This window comes from Apium graveolens, chromosome 11, assembly GCF_009905375.1.
Source record: "Apium graveolens cultivar Ventura chromosome 11, ASM990537v1, whole genome shotgun sequence".
NCBI lineage: Eukaryota > Viridiplantae > Streptophyta > Magnoliopsida > Apiales > Apiaceae > Apium > Apium graveolens.
The window spans coordinates 92058220-92063655 of NC_133657.1; the positions used below are offsets into that span (position 1 = coordinate 92058220).

The 5436-nt window shown below is 40.9% G+C and overlaps 1 non-coding gene across 1 annotated transcript; it reads right to left on the reverse strand.

The window, feature by feature from the left end:
• Window positions 1-1107: 1107 nt before the first annotated feature.
• LOC141699196 (small nucleolar RNA R71) lies at window positions 1108-1214 on the reverse strand. Its single transcript, XR_012565677.1, has one exon. It is a non-coding gene; the product is annotated as a small nucleolar RNA R71 (small nucleolar RNA).
• Window positions 1215-5436: the final 4222 nt, after the last annotated feature.

A 5436-nucleotide genomic window follows, 5' to 3' on the forward strand; every position in this document is an offset into this window, starting at 1 on the left:
GAGGTTTAGAACTTGCCATGCTAGCATAGGTTCATGTATGTGTATGCATGATTCGTAGGTAACTCTAACCGTTTTACTTGTCCTATGTAATCAAGATAGATAACTTGTTCTTAAACCGTTATGTTGTCAAATTCTATAGACATATAGGGTCTCAATATAATTGGTGCCTATTCAGCTTCTATCTCTTTTGTGGATGTCTGGTAGAATGGTACTCGTGCAATGAAAGTTGGCGTTTATCAGTTTCGTGTTATCTGATTAGTGTCATCACCATCACATGCTAAGGTTAAGAACAATAAGGCTATTGAATGAAGTATTTAATGAAGTTAGGATCCCATGTTTGTCATATATAGTAATTCAACCTCAATTCTCTTAGTTAATGTTATTTAGTATAATCTCTTAGTTTAATAAAAACCCAATTTGTTATTTGTCTTAGCATTGAGCGATAATCATACATTGTTGCATAGGTGCATAAATTGAACTTAACCTAAACCAGTCTTTGTGGGAACGAACTAGAAAATATTCTATATTACTTGCGAACGCGTATACTTGCGTGAATATTAGCACGTGTTTTCGCCCTAACAAGTTTTTGGCGCCGCTGCCGGGGACTCGGTGTTAATTTTTAGTTTATGTGCTTGTCATCAGTGGTCGTTAAAGTTCACTGACTCGGATTCTGTTACTTTCACGGTTTATTTGTTTGTGTTTCAGGTACTCATTACAATGGGAGATCCAGCAACACGAACGAAAGCCTTGATGGATTTTTCTCAACCCAAGATCAATGACATTCAATCTAGCATTGTCCGGCCAGCTATCACAGCTAATACCTTTGAGATCATGCCTGGCATAATTCAATGGGTACAGACTTCAGTCCAGTTTGGGGGTTCTCCAACGGAAGATCCCAATACACGCATTAGGGATTTCATCGAAATATGCGACACCTTCAAGTTCAACGGTGTTTCTGAAGATGCTGTGAAGCTGAGACTGTTCCCATTCTCTCTGAAGGACAAGGCTAAGAGCTGGTTACACTCTCTACCAGCTGGTTCGATTACTAGTTGGGAAGATCTTGCTCAAAAGTTTCTTACTAAATTCTTCCCTATGGCGGAGACAGCTGCACTCAGGAATGCTATTACTCAATTTGCGCAGCAAACGGGAGAATCGCTAAGTGAAGCTTGGGAGTGCTACAAGGAGATGCTTAGGAAGTGTCCTCATCATGGAATTCCTGATTGGATGATAATCACTTGTTTTTACAATGGGTTGGGAGCACAGTCCAGACCCATGCTCGATGCAGCATCAGGCGGAGCATTATGGGCAAAGAGCTATAAGGAAGCTTATGATCTAATTGAACTGATGGCTGCTAATGAATATCAGTATCCAACCCAGAGATATCCACAGGGCAAGGTAGCAGGAGTTCTTGAAGTGGATACAGCTACGGCTATCACTGCTCAACTAAAGGCGTTGTCTATGAAGATCGATTCTCTGGCTAACTATGGTGTTAAGCAGATAATAAGTGTTTGTGAGCTGTGTGCAGGTCCGCATGTGATAGAGCAATGCGCTATATCTAGCGACTCAGCTCAGTTTGTGAGCAACTTTCAGAGATCGCAACAACCAGTTCCAGACACTTATCATCCTGACAACTGGAATCATCCTAACTTCAGCTAGAGCAACAATCAGAATGTGATGCAACAGTCGTTCCAGCCGTTTGGAAATAAGCTGTTCAACTCTCTTGGTTTTCAGCAACAACTCCAACTTCAACAACAAACTCATGATGCAGGTCTATCTTCGAATGAAAAATCTGAATTAGAGGAGTTGAGGCTTATGTGCAAAAACCAGGCTCTTATATGCCAAAGCCAAGCCGTTTCTATCAAGACTTTGGAGAACCAAATAGGGCAAATTGCTAATGCCTTATTGAATCGACCACCAGGAACGCTTCCTAGTGATACAGAAGCCAATCTAGGAAAGAGGGAAGTTGAAGAACATGTGAACGCCATCACCTTAAGGTCTGGAAAGGTCGCAAGCCCCCAAATTCAGCAAGACGAAGAGCCTGAAAAATCTCAAGATTCAGAAAATGCAGTTGTGGCTGAAGAAGATGTGCAGAGGGAAGTAGAGGTGGAACCAAGGAAGACTACTGTGGAACACACTCCTCCTGAGGGTAATATAGGGGAGAAATAGATCTATCCTCCACCTCCTTTTCCTCAAAGGCTACAGAAGAAAAAGCTGGATAAGCAGTTTGAGAAGTTTCTGGAGGTGTTCAAGAAACTTCATATCAACATACCTTTCACTGAAGCTCTTGAACAGATGCCTAGCTATGCGAGGTTTATGAAAGGTATTCTCTCTCGGAAAGTGAAGCTCGATGACTTAGAGACCGTTGCTCTAATGGAGGAATGCAGTGCTGTGCTGCAACAGAAGTTGCCTCCGAAGCTTAAAGATCCTGGAAGCTTCACTATTCCTTGCACCATCGGAAACTTGTCGTTCGACAAGTGTTTATGTGATTTAGGAGCTAGCATCAATCTGATGCCCTTATCTATCTTCAAGAAGCTTGGTCTGCCTGAGCCGAAACCAACATACATGTCATTGCAACTAGCTGACCGTTCCATCGCTTATCCACGAGGTATAGTGGAAGATGTCTTGGTCAAGATGGATAAACTCTTCTTCCCTGCTGATTTTGTAATTCTTGATTTCGAGGAAGATAAGAAGATTCCCATTATCTTGGGAAGACCATTCTTGGCTACAGGCCGAACTATGATCGATGTGCAAAAAGGAGAGCTTACGATGAAGGTTTATGATCAGAAGGTCACTTTCAATGTGTTCAAGGAAATAAAATTACCCACAGCTAAAGAGGAGTGCTTTAAAGTAGAGCAAATTCAGGTTTTGAATGCACCTCTGTGGAAGAGGAAAGTTGGATGTGCCATTCGATTCTCTTGGGTTAGCAGAGCTGAAAATTTCTCAGGATCGTCTCGAGTCGTCTATTGAAGATGCTCCCATACTTGAGCTCAACCGACAGCCAGATTACTTGAGTTATTCATTGTTAGGTGCACCCCCTGACAAGGGGTTGGGATATATCTTTGATGATGTAGAGGGTAGCCGAACGGATCCTCCAGTGCCTATAGAGGGTTCTTCTCATGTGCAGCAGATAGTTGATAGGACTGGTGTTGGTGATGAGCAGTACAGGCGAGTAACTAGGCGTATGGAGGCCATGCACGATATTCACCGTCATTTTGCTGCAGATTTGACACATGCTTTCGGTACTGTTGTTCGAGACACTGGTGGCGAGGTTGATTGGCCACCTGATCCTCCACCCGACGAGGGTGAATCTCCCGCTAATTAGGTATGCCTGAAATCCTTATTATTGCCTTCAATGAGGACATTAAAAATTTTAAGTATGGGGGTGGTAGTTAAGGAATATTGTGTGTGTGTCATTTAGTTGCATATTCATGATAGTTTAGTTCATATAGTTGCATAATTTATGCCATATAGTTTTTTTTTATGAATGTCATGTAGCTCATGCATTTACCATGATCCCTTTTGCAATGATTTATCGACTGAATTGTGATATTGATGCGAGTGTAGTGATAGCATTAAAGTGATATTAAGTTGTGTAGGTTGATATGCATGCTAGAAACAATTGTAAGTCCACTAAGTCTTAGAGAATGCGAAAGGGCTAGATTGTGTTATAATTTGGTTGTTTTCAAGGTCAATCTACTTATTATGCTTAGAATTCGATTATAGGTTCTTAGTGATAAAGACATGAAAAAGAAAAATTTTGGAGAAAAAAAAATATGGAAGTTGTTGCTAGTTGTGGCTAGGCGTCGAATGGCTAGTAGCCGGCTCGCGTATGTTCCGAGTAGTCTAGGGTTGAGCAAGATGGAGTGAAACGCACTTGCTCAGAAATTTAAAAAAAAAAAAAAAATTTGGCATAATTGATCAAGAGTGGGCTCTTTGGTATTCGAGTTATTAAGTTCTTAGGGGACTTTGTGCCTAGCGACCTAAGGCTTTTAGAGTCTGGGATCCGCTAACCTAACGCTCGTTACATGGATATCATTGTATAAGTCTTTTGTGGACCTCACTCAATGCACGGTCAAATAAGCATTTGAGTTGTAAATAAAAAGCACGATTCCGTAGTAAGCTCCAGAGTTCTTGTAGTATTGTATATCACTTTGTGCCTGGAATTTTTATTCTTTGTATAATCATAGGATTGCCTTGAGGATAGTCTAGTCATAGTAATTGGTCTAGTTCCGAAGCATATCTGTTAAGCATTTGCAAACACCACGTTTCTGGCTGTATGTCCGTTTGCATGAGTTTATTGATCTTTAGTTGTCTAACTGCATTCGTTGAGATGTGGCAATTTGGTTGATTAATTGTAGTAAGGGGGATCGCTGCATTTTCATATAGATTGTATTCATTCATATTTTTATTTGTTTTTTGAGTCTGTGACGCTTGAGGGCAAGCATCGATTTAAGTTTGGGGGTGTGATAAGTGGCATTTTATACCACTTAGAACGTCTTAAAATGGCTTAAATTGGTGTCTTGAAATCAAGTATTTTGTGTATTTGATGCGTTTTTCTAGTGTTCATGCATTTCAGGGTATTAGTTGCATTTCGGGGGAGGAAATCATCAAGAATAAGCCTTGGCATGTGTTCACCATTGCTAGAGGAAAGGAACGGGCAGATTACGGTGAAGAAATGGAGCAAACTTGGATTTTTTCCAGTGGAGGCCTGCGCGCCCGCGCAGCTATGCTGAGCGGCCGCGCAGCAACCTGCGTGCCCGCGCAGCTACGCTGAGCGGCCGCGCAGGGTCGGGAATTTTGCTGAATTATTTTAGACTTCTACTTCTGTTTAGCTTCCAACTTCTATGTAATCTGAGTTTTATGGGACTATTATATAAGTAGATTTGAGACGTTTTCACAGGGGGAATTAAGAAGAAGAAGATTGTGTTTTATGCAAGAAGCGAAGGGGATACCAAGGAGAAGACCTCGAAGCACAGAACAACTCCGAAAAAGAAGATCTTGTTTTCAACTTGTGATTCTTTGAATTAGTTGTAACTTTGGATGCTCATTTTCGTTCTTGTTGAACCTAGATCTCATTTATTCGTACTTTGATTATTATTTAGTTTATTAAGACCTTGTTTATACCATGCTTTCATTGGAACCCATGGTGATGATGAGTTCGATTATGGGCTAATCGTTGTCATGGGATTCTAGCGGATTTACTTATGGATTTCAATAATTAATTGTTTCGATATCTTGGTGTGTGGTGATTGATTGATATCCTAGTATTGGTTGTGCTTATTCGTCTTATGTGAGTAGCTAACATATAAGATAGCGCGTTAATCTCTATTGAAGCGACAGTGAATATAGAGGTTTAGAACTTGCCATGCTAGCATAGGTTCATGTATGTGTATGCATGATTCGTAGGTAACTCTAACCGTTTTACTTGTCCTATGT